The sequence below is a fragment of the Limanda limanda genome, chromosome 12 (genome assembly GCF_963576545.1).
Source record: "Limanda limanda chromosome 12, fLimLim1.1, whole genome shotgun sequence".
Classification (NCBI taxonomy): domain Eukaryota; kingdom Metazoa; phylum Chordata; class Actinopteri; order Pleuronectiformes; family Pleuronectidae; genus Limanda; species Limanda limanda.
The window spans coordinates 1,862,770-1,875,672 of record NC_083647.1 but is presented as its reverse complement, the minus strand read 5'-3'; the positions used below and the strand labels follow the sequence as shown (position 1 = coordinate 1,875,672).

Sequence of the window (12,903 nt, the reverse complement as noted above, 5' to 3'; positions counted from 1 at the left end):
GAAAACAAAACAACAATATATACAATAAGACAATATATTAGGGCTGTCAAAATTAACGCGTTAATCTATGAGATTATTGTGCCAGAGATTAATGCGATAAAATATTTTAATGCAGTTAATGCAACTTTGTCTACTTCCGTCTGCGCGGCGCTAGCGCGGCCCTAACCGGAGCTAACCGCGGCGCTAGCTGAAAAGAAGAGCGTGACCGGCAGGGGAAGGATCAGCAATGATCTTGCCCGCTCTCCTACTGGTCCTGGAGTGGAACAGGTCTAGGAGAGCCGGCAGGTCACAGCCGATGACCTTCTCAGCTGACCGTATGATCCGCTGCAGTCTGCCCTTGTCCTTGGCAGTGGAGGCAGCAAACCAGACGGTAATTGATGCGGTGAGGATGGACTCAATGATGGCTGTGTAGAACTCCACCATCACTTTCCGCGGCATGTTGAATTTTTTCAGTTGCCGCAGGAAGAACATCTTCTGCTGGGCCTTCTTGATGGTTGAGGTGATGTTCTCCGCCCATCTCAGGTCTGGTGCAATAATCGTCCCAAGGAATCTGAAAGACTCCACTGTTTTAACTGGGGAGTCGCACAGGGTGAGGGGGGCGGTTTGGGCTGGTCTCCTCCTGAAGTCTGCTACCATCTCTACAGTCTTCAAAACTCCCAATGACGCTCCTACTTTGATAGTTGCTAGGCAACCGGTTCACTTCATGAAAGGCCTTGACCCAGCAGATGCAATGAGGGCCAAACTGTTGTCTATTTGAGCAAAGAATATTATGTTTTCTGCTTCATCAAAACAATCCTGACTCTGTAAACATTCGGATCCTCGAAACCAAAGCAACGAAACAGAATTAAGTCCAACCTCCAGAACTTATCAGACAGCTGCTTGAAATCTATGAGAGTTTAATGAACCTAAGGGAATTACGCTTTAATACAAAAATTAGAAATGAGCACAAGTGAAACATTCATTCTTTACACTAAGCAGCAACGGTTATTAAAATCATTTGTATGAAGGCATAATATCTAGCTAAAACTACTCATATCTTTTGTTGTTCAGAGTACAAATATAATTTGAAGTGCTTCTATCTTTATTTGTTTAGAATCCTCTCAGTACAACCTATAGTTAAAATATTGAAATCCTCACAATATCAATCTTTTCTTTTTATTGACCATTCTAAGATATGGCTTTTTCTTTGTTACTCTGCCTAGAAGGCCAGCATCCCGGAGTCGCCTCTTCACTGTAGAGGTTGACACTGGCGTTTTGCGGGTACCATTTAAAGAGGCTGCCGGTTGAGGACCTGTGAGGGGTCTATTTCTCAAACTAGAGACTAATATACTTGTCTTCTTGTGCACCGGGGCCTCCCACTTCTAATCTAATCTCTTATTTAGCTGACGCTTTTGTCCAAAGCGACTTACATTTTTAGAACACTCAACATTTATGAGGGGCCATTTAGGGGTTCAGTATCTTGCCAAGGACACTTCGGCATGCAGATGGGGAAGAGTGGGGATTGAACCGGCAACCTTCTTGTTGGAGAACGCCCACTCTACCCCCTAGGCCACACCGCCCCACTTCTCTTTCTACTCTGGTTAGAGCTGTTAGGCGTGTTCGTTTATCCTTTAAGAGAAGATGAGCCGAACTCAGTTTAGTCAATCAAAGCATTTATTTAGGATGCAATGAACGGGGTTACAGCAAAGCTATGGGCTTCCAGTACACTAGTTGTATCAGAGCGCCACAAACATCGCACGTATGTCCATTTTATAACAGTAGATCTTCGTTCCTCCCTCCTCGGAAGTGCGCAGGCGTAAGCCATCCTCCTGGCATTTGGAATACGGAAGGGAGACACTCCCAATTACGTTCCTACTACTCTGATAGTTGCTAGACAACTCTATCCTGACAGTCTGATGTTGTCTCATAACCTAGCCTTGAATAGAAAATGTCATGCTCCTGCCATCTTGGCTGCACCAAATTAACCATAACAAACTCTCTCTAGACTCTCATATCAAGACAGCTGTGAGACTGAACATCGTTGTGACGCACACACATTTCTAATTTGTAGATTAAATATTAGGAAGGAAAAGGTTATTATTAAATCATTGGTACAAAGCATAATATCTAGCTAAAACTACTTCTAGCTTTATTTGGTTGGAATTCTGTCAGCACAGACTATAGTTAAAAATTTGAAATCCTAACAGAGCCCGTTTGTGCTGTTCTCTGAAGGGAGTAGTACACACCGTTGTAGAAAATGTTCAGTTTCTCTGCAATTTCTTGCATGGAATAGCCTTCATTTCTAAGAGCAAGAATAGACTGGCGAGTGACCCCAAACTTTTGAACGGTAGTGTATATGTTGAGTCAAAGCTTTATTTACATACAGCACAAATATTGTACAAACACAACTGGCCTAGCCAGTGAAAAACTAATCGGGTGAAGCTCGAAATGTCTCTTTCAGTTTTGCCAACTCCTCAGTAAGGAAAGTAGCTATTGGCTGTCCTAAAAGTCGCTAGAAGTCGCTAAATGATGTCATCGCCTAGTTTGCCTAATTGTAGTGTACACAGTAGGAGAGAGGAATAACGTTGTGGGTGAGACAAAAAGTGAGTAAAAACACACTAAATATGTTTAGAACTACAAATGAGCTTACTTCTGTTGATTCTTGTTCTTTTCAGTTTTTATTTTGCCATTGAAATAGGCCATCACTTCTCAAATGACTTGAATGCTTGGTCTAGACCCACATTACATAAATCAATTCTGTCCTGTATTGTTAAATGTTAGAATATCAAATTGAATCCAAAGACTGTTATGTGGGGTGAAATTGCTAGCTCTACGTCCAACCCTCCTCTTTTATCCGGGCTTGGGACCGGCAAAGTGACCCAAAAGAGACACTCTGGCAGAGTTACTTAGGATTTTTTTTAAGTGTGTATTTTATTTTATTTTTTTATTTTTTTATTAAGTTTGGTTTAGTTTCTAACCTTATGCTCAACATAGGAGCCTACAACAAGTACCAGTAAAACATGAACATTTTTAGCCATAACTGTAACATTTTAAACATTTTTTTTATAGATTTTAAGGTTTTAACTTGACAACAATAACAATCTGAATGGACCCAAAAGAGACATTAGAAAAAACTGTAAATGGCATTGTGAGAAAATTATGGTCCGGCCCTAATCCAGGTTCATTGTTTGTTGGTTTTCAGAACCCCCCCCACACACACATTCTGTGCTGGCTCACAGAAAGAGTAGGTCACCTTCATCTTGGTCAAGGCTTTCTATGGCAGGTTCAGCAACTGAGGTAGCTGACTTAAATGAGTAAGCCGCTGATGTGCCAAAAAGCTGCAAAACATTATCGGGCAGCTTGTGCTCATAGCAAGCCTCACCAGACAGCCTCAGACCATATCGGACATAGAGGATGGAGTTAAGGGTGTGCAATGACATCCGATTTCTTAGTTTGCTTTTTACCACACTCATCTGGCTGAATAATATCTCGACTTCAGCATTTGAGTGTGGCAGGGACAACACAGACACAGCAGCCATGGCAAGTTCCTGAAACGGGTTGATATCAGCTGCATCCCTAAACTTCCAAATCTCACTCCAGAAGCCCACTGTGTTCTTTGTCTCATTCCACTTTCTAAGATGGATGACACGCCATTGCTGAACAATCTTGTCTATCTCTGCAGGAGAGTAGCCAAGGAGTTTGGCGATTTTTTCTATTTCTCCTAGGTTCTTGTTGTGCTTTAGAGTTTCGTCAACATTGAAAACTGACATGTACTGCAAAGTTTCGATGTTGTCCGGCAGTCTCACCCTCAACTCGTTAGTGAGAGAGATGGTGAATGCTACACACCGCTTTCGGACACAGTTCTTCTCCTCAGGCGCAAGGTGGACCTCAGCTGCCTTTGATTCAAAAGGTAACCAAGGTACGGCTTGGGACTGATGTATCCATCAATTTTCTCTTTGGGTACATCAATCTTTGCCATTGGATTCAGAACCCTGCTACTCACAGACTTTATCAGGCTACCCAAGCTGTCAAGAAGTTTCAGAGGAACTACCTGCTCTCCCTCAAAAGCCTTGATGGCCAACTGTACCTCACCCAGCACTGACTTCAAAAAAGTCAGATACAGGATGTTTTGAGGATCATTGTACATGGAGTATAGAACCTCAGCCATGTAGCAGTGTTCACTGGACTTTGTGATTGCAAAATGCAGTTTAAGCACCTCCCACTGGTCCAAAATGCGTGAAACCGCTGGTTCAATGGAGAGCCAACGTGTGGCACACACCTTGGTTATTTGTAAGGGTTTCACCCCACAGTTGATGGTCTCATATATGGCATTGTAGGCCTCCCTGCGCTTTGGAGACACTGAAAACCAGTTATAAGTCTCCCGCACCAAGTACTCCACACTACGCGGGATGGTGTCATTGGAAGCATGACTTACAGCAAGCTGCAGAGAGTGACACACACAGCGAATAAGAATCAGATCTTTGAGGCCATACTCCTCCTTCAGCACTTTATGGACCCCATTGTTAATACCTGTCATAACAGAGGCACTATCAGTCCCTATCCCCAGGAGTTTCTCTTTTTTAAGACCACACTTCTCCAGGAAAGCCACAACAGCTCGGGCTATAGATCTGGCATCTCCTCCCTCCAACTCAACAAGCCCAAGAAATGTTGAAACAATTGTGTGTTTGGTGTCACGAAAGTACCTTATCACAACCCCCAGGTACTTAGAAACACTGATATCTGTGGACTCATCAAGGAGGAGGCTGAAACGCTGGTCACCCACATCTGCGACCAACTTTTTCAGAAAGTATGGTGCTAGAACACCATTAATCATTTCTGAGCACTTTGTCCTGTGCATTTTAAAGTGAGTAGCAGCAGTGGAGTCTGAGAAAGCAGCTTTACATGCTTCCCCAATGTGATCACATGCCAGCATGGAACTGTGTTCAGCAATAGCTAATGCTATGGTGGCTTCAGCCTTTTTTGCAGAGTCAATTTTTTTACTCATCAATGGCAGCTTGCTTTGAGTGGAACTGTTATAAGGCTTTGCCTTTTGAGAATGCTTCTGAGTTGTCATGTGTTTTTTTATATCAGAAAGTTTGGCGTATAAATCAGCCTTACAATAAAGGCAGTATGCCCGTGTATCATCTCCTATACACGGCTTCAACCAGCCTTTGAAGTCAGGGTTTGATTCCCACTCCTTTCTGTATTTTTGTGCATACAGTTTAGACTGAGACATGGTTAGCTTGCGAGCTAGATGATTAGCTTGTTTCACAGAGAGGCAAACACACAGTGCACGAGGTGAGTAAGTGACTGAGGCTGTGTGAGCCTGCAGTGATTTATTTATAGTGTGACAGTGAAGAAACAAAGACGTTTACATCCCGCTCTTTAAGACAGGGCGGGCTCAGCAGCGGCGGCTTTGCGCATGCGCAATTCATTTGCAGTCTGGAGGACGTTGAGCGTGGTTCTCCTCTCTGCTCTGACTGCAGCTGGGACTGCTGCGCAAGGCTGCTGGGAGACTGACCGCCTGTGAGTGCTCTGGGACGGCGGAGGGGCTCACGGCAGCACTCGCTGCTCGTTGAGGACAGTAACTGCAGAACAACACATGCTTTTACGTCAGTCTCCAAAACACCAGAAAGTCTCCAATATCACCAGAAAAAGTCGCTAGATTTGTAGCTAGTAGCTTTTGACAAAAAAAGTCGCCAGATATAGCGACAAAATCGCCAAGTTGGCAACACTGGTCTCTTTGCCTCTGGGTCATGAGTTATTTGTGGCCCTCTGTCCGAATCTTATCCAGTGTGTAGACGTCTGTGGTGTGTAACTGTGAGATCCAGTGTAGCTTCTAGTTTTATTTGAAGAGTGGCACACAAGTCAGTGAGCTCCTGGCTGTGGAAGGATGGATCCATGTCATCTGTCCCCCTTAAACACAATCGGTACAATTAGCACAGTTCAATGACAACATACACCTATACATGTAACTGAAAAATGATCTAATGAATCTAACCTTACCCTCTTTCTTCTCCGACGACTCCTGAACTCCTCAATGCTGCTGCAATAGCTGCAAGGTCCGGTTGGATGTACGGGAAGCTCCTTCATACTGGCTCATAGTGGGTCTCAGTACGTCATAGTACAGGCAGCTGGAAAACAACATGAGTATGTTATTAATAAACATAATTAGCCTTGCTACATCACCGTTGGAAGCTCCACAGCAAAAAACACTATTCCTAAACAGTTACTTACATACAATGGCGTCATTTTCCACACTGCAAATCGGGACTCGCAGCTAGAGTCTGTTAAGCGTGTTCGTTTATCCTTTAAGAGAGGAAGAGCTGAACTCGGTTTGCTCCATCAAAGTATTTATTTACGAAACAATTAACAGGTTACAGCAAAGCAATGGGTTTCCAACACGTTAGTCGTATTAGAGCGCCACAAACATCCGACGCTTGTCCATTTTATAACAGTAGATCTTCGTACCTCCCTCCTCGGAAGTGCGCAGGCATAATCCATCCTCCTGGCTTTTGCAATACGGAAGTGAAAAGGGAGCCACTCCCAATGACGCTATAGTTGCTCGGAAACCTGTTTACTTCATGAAAGGCCATGACCCAGCAGATGCCATGACGGCCAAAGAATATTATCAATTGGAGAAAAGATTATTATGTTTTCTGCTATAGTAAAACAAACCTGACTGTGTAAACATTCAGATCCTCGAAACTAAACAATGTCACAAAATTAAGTCAACAAAGTCGCTCTGTCCGACCTCCAGAACTTATCAGACCAGTGTGAGACTGACCATCGTCGTGACGCACACACATTTCTAATTTGTAGATTAAACATTAGGAAGGAAAAGGTTATTATTAAAATCATTTGTATGAATGCCTAATATATAGCATGTCCTTTTCACTTTTGAAGCAGTGGTTATAACAGTTTTTGAATTGTACTTTTATATGGGATGAGTATGTAACTGAAGACCAGTTTATTCTTTCTGGTGTTAAGTAACTGTACTTACATGATTCTTGCTGTTCTGTGTTTGTACCCTCATAGTTGAAAGTAAGTCGCTTTGGATAAAAGTGTTTTAATGGAAAACTGAGAAAGTTTAATAACAACAATAAGACAATTGAAGTTCAAATTATGAGTGAATTTCAGCAGTGTCAACAGCTTAGTTTGCCATGGACATGTGAATATGGTGCCTCTTTGGCTTCTTCAAGCCAAAGAGGAGGTCTTCAGGAGTGGGGACAGGATCCTGTACAACCAGGCCAGAAACACACTGACTAAGGAGATCAGAGTAGCAAAGAGAAGCCACTCTGAAAAGCTGAAAAACAGGTTTTCAGCTGATGACCCTACGTCAGTGTGGAGAGGCCTGCAGGACATCACCACCCGATCAAGTGAGATTTGTGCCAAGAGCCTGGCGTGGACATCCAACACTTGGGGATCATCGCTTCTCGGCCTTTTGGCTAAGATCAAGTGTAGTATCTGTTCTTATCAGTTTAATATCTACTGTGATTGGCTTTTAAGCCTGTTTAAGCGATAGATCCCTGAACCACTTACATTGGGTCCAAATAGCTGACTCTGGTTTCTCAGCAAGTCTCCCAGCAGGTCTTGAGTGTTTGCTTTTCTACAAGGTAAGAACAGAGTGCACCGTTCCCAGCGGCACTGCAATGCTAGGTCGATGCGTGGAGAGAAGGGAGCAAGCTCCACATTTCTGCTCCTCTTGCCAAAAATCTGCTTAATATGTAGTCCTCATATAGAGGACATATCAGATATTAAACTGATAAGAACAGATACTACACTTGATCTTAGCCAAAAGGCCGAGAAGCGATAATCCCCAAGTGTTGGATGTCCACGCCAGGCTCTTGGCACAAATCTCACTTGAGATGGTGCCACATTTGGAGGTGTGCATAACGATGGCTGCTGCTTATCACCTCCGCCCGAGCTCTCCTTTGTGGACGCTTGATTTCTGACCTAGACAACTCTTTGACTTTTCACAATTTCAAAAGGCTCAGCCATGAAGCAAAGCCTGCCAAAAATATATTCAACTCATGTTTGTTCCTCTCCACGGAAGTCTTTAGTAAAAGGCGAAAGACTTGTGCGTTATGAAGAGAAACCAGAGTCAGCATGGCCCTGTGTTGGAGAGCAGCGGTGGAGCCTCTCGGTCACATTCACCACCTTCACGGTAGGCCTTTTCTTTCCGCATGTCAGAGCCCAGTATGCAACATTCCCACCCCGCCCCCATTTGGCAACCAAAATTATACACGTCTTTATTAGCTCCTGCCCTGACTACTGTGATTGGCTTTTAAGCCTGTTTAAGCGATAGATCCCTGAACCACTTACATTGGGTCCAAATAGCTGACTCTGGTTTCTCACCAAGTCTCCCAGCAGGTCTTGAGTGTTTGCTTTTCTACAGGGTAAGAACAGAGTGCACCGTTCCCAGCGGCACTGCAATGCTAGGTCGATGCGTGGAGAGAAGGGAGCAAGCTCCACATTTCTGCTCCTCTTGCCAAAAATCTGCTTAATATGTAGTCCTCATATAGAGGACATATCAGATATTAAACTGATAAGAACAGATACTACACTTGATCTTAGCCAAAAGGCCGAGAAGCGATAATCCCCAAGTGTTGGATGTCCACGCCAGGCTCTTGGCACAAATCTCACTTTATATGGTGCCACATTTGGAGGTGTGCATAACGATGGCTGCTGCTTATCACCTCCGCCCGAGCTCTCCTTTGTGGACGCTTGATTTCTGACCTAGACAGCTCTTTGACTTTTCACAATTTCAAAAGGCTCAGCCATGAAGCAAAGCCTGCCAAAAATATATTCAACTCATGTTTGTTCCTCTCCACGGAAGTCTTTAGTAAAAGGCGAAAGACTTGTGCGTTATGAAGAGAAACCAGAGTCAGCATGGCCCTGTGTTGGAGAGCAGCGGTGGAGCCTCTCGGTCACATTCACCACCTTCACGGTAGGCCTTTTCTTTCCGCATGTCAGAGACCAGTATGCAACATTCCCACCCCGCCCCCATCTGGCAACCAAAATTATACACGTCTTTATTAGCTCCTGCCCTGACTACTGTGATTGGCTTTTAAGCCTGTTTAAGCGATAGATCCCTGAACCACTTACATTGGGTCCAAATAGCTGACTCTGGTTTCTCACCAAGTCTCCCAGCAGGTCTTGAGTGTTTGCTTTTCTACAGGGTAAGAACAGAGTGCACCGTTCCCAGCGGCACTGCAATGCTAGGTCGATGCGTGGAGAGAAGGGAGAAAGCTCCACATTTCTGCTCCTCTTGCCAAAAATCTGCTTAATATGTAGTCCTCATATAGAGGACATATCAGATATTAAACTGATAAGAACAGATACTACACTTGATCTTAGCCAAAAGGCCGAGAAGCGATAATCCCCGAGTGTTGGATGTCCACGCCAGGCTCTTGGCACAAATCTCACTTGAGATGGTGCCACATTTGGAGGTGTGCATAACGATGGCTGCTGCTTATCACCTCCGCCCGAGCTCTCCTTTGTGGACGCTTGATTTCTGACCTAGACAGCTCTTTGACTTTTCACAATTTCAAAAGGCTCAGCCATGAAGCAAAGCCTGCCAAAAATATATTCAACTCATGTTTGTTCCTCTCCACGGAAGTCTTTAGTAAAAGGCGAAAGACTTGTGCGTTATGAAGAGAAACCAGAGTCAGCATGGCCCTGTGTTGGAGAGCAGCGGTGGAGCCTCTCGGTCACATTCACCACCTTCACGGTAGGCCTTTTCTTTCCGCATGTCAGAGCCCAGTATGCAACATTCCCACCCCGCCCCCATCTGGCAACCAAAATTATACACGTCTTTATTAGCTCCTGCCCTGACTACTGTGATTGGCTTTTAAGCCTGTTTAAGCGATAGATCCCTGAACCACTTACATTGGGTCCAAATAGCTGACTCTGGTTTCTCACCAAGTCTCCCAGCAGGTCTTGAGTGTTTGCTTTTCTACAGGGTAAGAACAGAGTGCACCGTTCCCAGCGGCACTGCAATGCTAGGTCGATGCGTGGAGAGAGGGGAGCAAGCTCCACATTTCTGCTCCTCTTGCCAAAAATCTGCTTAATATGTAGTCCTCATATAGAGGACATATCAGATATTAAACTGATAAGAACAGATACTACACTTGATCTTAGCCAAAAGGCCGAGAAGCGATAATCCCCAAGTGTTGGATGTCCACGCCAGGCTCTTGGCACAAATCTCACTTGAGATGGTGCCACATTTGGAGGTGTGCATAACGATGGCTGCTGCTTATCACCTCCGCCCGAGCTCTCCTTTGTGGACGCTTGATTTCTGACCTAGACAGCTCTTTGACTTTTCACAATTTCAAAAGGCTCAGCCATGAAGCAAAGCCTGCCAAAAATATATTCAACTCATGTTTGTTCCTCTCCACGGAAGTCTTTAGTAAAAGGCGAAAGACTTGTGCGTTATGAAGAGAAACCAGAGTCAACATGGCCCTGTGTTGGAGAGCAGCGGTGGAGCCTCTCGGTCACATTCACCACCTTCACGGTAGGCCTTTTTTTTCCGCATGTCAGAGCCCAGTATGCAACATTCCCACCCCGCCCCCATCTGGCAACCAAAATTATACACGTCTTTATTAGCTCCTGCCCTGACTACTGTGATTGGCTTTTAAGCCTGTTTAAGCGATAGATCCCTGAACCACTTACATTGGGTCCAAATAGCTGACTCTGGTTTCTCACCAAGTCTCCCAGCAGGTCTTGAGTGTTTGCTTTTCTACAGGGTAAGAACAGAGTGCACCGTTCCCAGCGGCACTGCAATGCTAGGTCGATGCGTGGAGAGAAGGGAGCAAGCTCCACATGTCTGCTCCTCTTGCCAAAAATCTGCTTAATATGTAGTCCTCATATAGAGGACATATCAGATATTAAACTGATAAGAACAGATACTACACTTGATCTTAGCCAAAAGGCCGAGAAGCGATAATCCCCAAGTGTTGGATGTCCACGCCAGGCTCTTGGCACAAATCTCACTTGAGATGGTGCCACATTTGGAGGTGTGCATAACGATGGCTGCTGCTTATCACCTCCGCCCGAGCTCTCCTTTGTGGACGCTTGATTTCTGACCTAGACAGCTCTTTGACTTTTCACAATTTCAAAAGGCTCAGCCATGAAGCAAAGCCTGCCAAAAATATATTCAACTCATGTTTTTTCCTCTCCACGGAAGTCTTTAGTAAAAGGCGAAAGACTTGTGCGTTATGAAGAGAAACCAGAGTCAGCATGGCCCTGTGTTGGAGAGCAGCGGTGGAGCCTCTCGGTCACATTCACCACCTTCACGGTAGGCCTTTTCTTTCCGCATGTCAGAGCCCAGTATGCAACATTCCCACCCCGCCCCCATCTGGCAACCAAAATTATACACGTCTTTATTAGCTCCTGCCCTGACTACTGTGATTGGCTTTTAAGCCTGTTTAAGCGATAGATCCCTGAACCACTTACATTGGGTCCAAATAGCTGACTCTGGTTTCTCACCAAGTCTCCCAGCAGGTCTTGAGTGTTTGCTTTTCTACAGGGTAAGAACAGAGTGCACCGTTCCCAGCGGCACTGCAATGCTAGGTCGATGCGTGGAGAGAAGGGAGCAAGCTCCACATGTCTGCTCCTCTTGCCAAAAATCTGCTTAATATGTAGTCCTCATATAGAGGACATATCAGATATTAAACTGATAAGAACAGATACTACACTTGATCTTAGCCAAAAGGCCGAGAAGCGATAATCCCCAAGTGTTGGATGTCCACGCCAGGCTCTTGGCACAAATCTCACTTGAGATGGTGCCACATTTGGAGGTGTGCATAACGATGGCTGCTGCTTATCACCTCCGCCCGAGCTCTCCTTTGTGGACGCTTGATTTCTGACCTAGACAGCTCTTTGACTTTTCACAATTTCAAAAGGCTCAGCCATGAAGCAAAGCCTGCCAAAAATATATTCAACTCATGTTTGTTCCTCTCCACGGAAGTCTTTAGTAAAAGGCGAAAGACTTGTGCGTTATGAAGAGAAACCAGAGTCAGCATGGCCCTGTGTTGGAGAGCAGCGGTGGAGCCTCTCGGTCACATTCACCACCTTCACGGTAGGCCTTTTCTTTCCGCATGTCAGAGCCCAGTATGCAACATTCCCACCCCGCCCCCATCTGGCAACCAAAATTATACACGTCTTTATTAGCTCCTGCCCTGACTACTGTGATTGGCTTTTAAGCCTGTTTAAGCGATAGATCCCTGAACCACTTACATTGGGTCCAAATAGCTGACTCTGGTTTCTCACCAAGTCTCCCAGCAGGTCTTGAGTGTTTGCTTTTCTACAGGGTAAGAACAGAGTGCACCGTTCCCAGCGGCACTGCAATGCTAGGTCGATGCGTGGAGAGAAGGGAGCAAGCTCCACATGTCTGCTCCTCTTGCCAAAAATCTGCTTAATATGTAGTCCTCATATAGAGGACATATCAGATATTAAACTGATAAGAACAGATACTACACTTGATCTTAGCCAAAAGGCCGAGAAGCGATAATCCCCAAGTGTTGGATGTCCACGCCAGGCTCTTGGCACAAATCTCACTTGATATGGTGCCACATTTGGAGGTGTGCATAACGATGGCTGCTGCTTATCACCTCCGCCCGAGCTCTCCTTTGTGGACGCTTGATTTCTGACCTAGACAGCTCTTTGACTTTTCACAATTTCAAAAGGCTCAGCCATGAAGCAAAGCCTGCCAAAAATATATTCAACTCATGTTTGTTCCTCTCCACGGAAGTCTTTAGTAAAAGGCGAAAGACTTGTGCGTTATGAAGAGAAACCAGAGTCAGCATGGCCCTGTGTTGGAGAGCAGCGGTGGAGACTCTCGGTCACATTCACCACCTTCACGGTAGGCCTTTTCTTTCCGCATGTCAGAGCCCAGTATGCAACATTCCCACCCCGCCCCCA

At 45.0% G+C, this 12,903-nt stretch overlaps 14 non-coding genes and 1 pseudogene across 14 annotated transcripts; 1 reads left to right on the top strand and 14 right to left on the bottom strand.

Moving 5' to 3' along the window:
* Positions 1-7,407: 7,407 nt before the first annotated feature.
* LOC133016470 (U2 spliceosomal RNA) lies at positions 7,408-7,519 on the top strand (annotated as a pseudogene).
* Positions 7,520-7,601: 82 nt separating this feature from the next.
* Positions 7,602-7,793, bottom strand: LOC133017451 (U2 spliceosomal RNA). The gene has a single exon (XR_009682761.1). It is a non-coding gene; the product is annotated as a U2 spliceosomal RNA (small nuclear RNA).
* A 180-nt stretch (positions 7,794-7,973) lies between these two features.
* On the bottom strand, positions 7,974-8,086 carry LOC133016784 (U5 spliceosomal RNA). Its single transcript, XR_009682139.1, has one exon. It is a non-coding gene; the product is annotated as a U5 spliceosomal RNA (small nuclear RNA).
* Positions 8,087-8,384: 298 nt separating this feature from the next.
* LOC133017449 (U2 spliceosomal RNA) lies at positions 8,385-8,576 on the bottom strand. The gene has a single exon (XR_009682759.1). It is a non-coding gene; the product is annotated as a U2 spliceosomal RNA (small nuclear RNA).
* A 180-nt stretch (positions 8,577-8,756) lies between these two features.
* LOC133016783 (U5 spliceosomal RNA) lies at positions 8,757-8,869 on the bottom strand. Its single transcript, XR_009682138.1, has one exon. It is a non-coding gene; the product is annotated as a U5 spliceosomal RNA (small nuclear RNA).
* Positions 8,870-9,167: 298 nt separating this feature from the next.
* LOC133016354 (U2 spliceosomal RNA) lies at positions 9,168-9,359 on the bottom strand. Its single transcript, XR_009681739.1, has one exon. It is a non-coding gene; the product is annotated as a U2 spliceosomal RNA (small nuclear RNA).
* Positions 9,360-9,539: 180 nt separating this feature from the next.
* Positions 9,540-9,652, bottom strand: LOC133016782 (U5 spliceosomal RNA). Its single transcript, XR_009682137.1, has one exon. It is a non-coding gene; the product is annotated as a U5 spliceosomal RNA (small nuclear RNA).
* Positions 9,653-9,950: 298 nt separating this feature from the next.
* Positions 9,951-10,142, bottom strand: LOC133016239 (U2 spliceosomal RNA). Its single transcript, XR_009681631.1, has one exon. It is a non-coding gene; the product is annotated as a U2 spliceosomal RNA (small nuclear RNA).
* A 180-nt stretch (positions 10,143-10,322) lies between these two features.
* Positions 10,323-10,435, bottom strand: LOC133016781 (U5 spliceosomal RNA). Its single transcript, XR_009682136.1, has one exon. It is a non-coding gene; the product is annotated as a U5 spliceosomal RNA (small nuclear RNA).
* Positions 10,436-10,733: 298 nt separating this feature from the next.
* LOC133016264 (U2 spliceosomal RNA) lies at positions 10,734-10,925 on the bottom strand. The gene has a single exon (XR_009681654.1). It is a non-coding gene; the product is annotated as a U2 spliceosomal RNA (small nuclear RNA).
* A 180-nt stretch (positions 10,926-11,105) lies between these two features.
* Positions 11,106-11,218, bottom strand: LOC133016901 (U5 spliceosomal RNA). The gene has a single exon (XR_009682253.1). It is a non-coding gene; the product is annotated as a U5 spliceosomal RNA (small nuclear RNA).
* Positions 11,219-11,516: 298 nt separating this feature from the next.
* On the bottom strand, positions 11,517-11,708 carry LOC133016263 (U2 spliceosomal RNA). Its single transcript, XR_009681653.1, has one exon. It is a non-coding gene; the product is annotated as a U2 spliceosomal RNA (small nuclear RNA).
* A 180-nt stretch (positions 11,709-11,888) lies between these two features.
* Positions 11,889-12,001, bottom strand: LOC133016780 (U5 spliceosomal RNA). Its single transcript, XR_009682135.1, has one exon. It is a non-coding gene; the product is annotated as a U5 spliceosomal RNA (small nuclear RNA).
* A 298-nt stretch (positions 12,002-12,299) lies between these two features.
* LOC133016260 (U2 spliceosomal RNA) lies at positions 12,300-12,491 on the bottom strand. Its single transcript, XR_009681651.1, has one exon. It is a non-coding gene; the product is annotated as a U2 spliceosomal RNA (small nuclear RNA).
* A 180-nt stretch (positions 12,492-12,671) lies between these two features.
* LOC133016779 (U5 spliceosomal RNA) lies at positions 12,672-12,784 on the bottom strand. The gene has a single exon (XR_009682134.1). It is a non-coding gene; the product is annotated as a U5 spliceosomal RNA (small nuclear RNA).
* Positions 12,785-12,903: the final 119 nt, after the last annotated feature.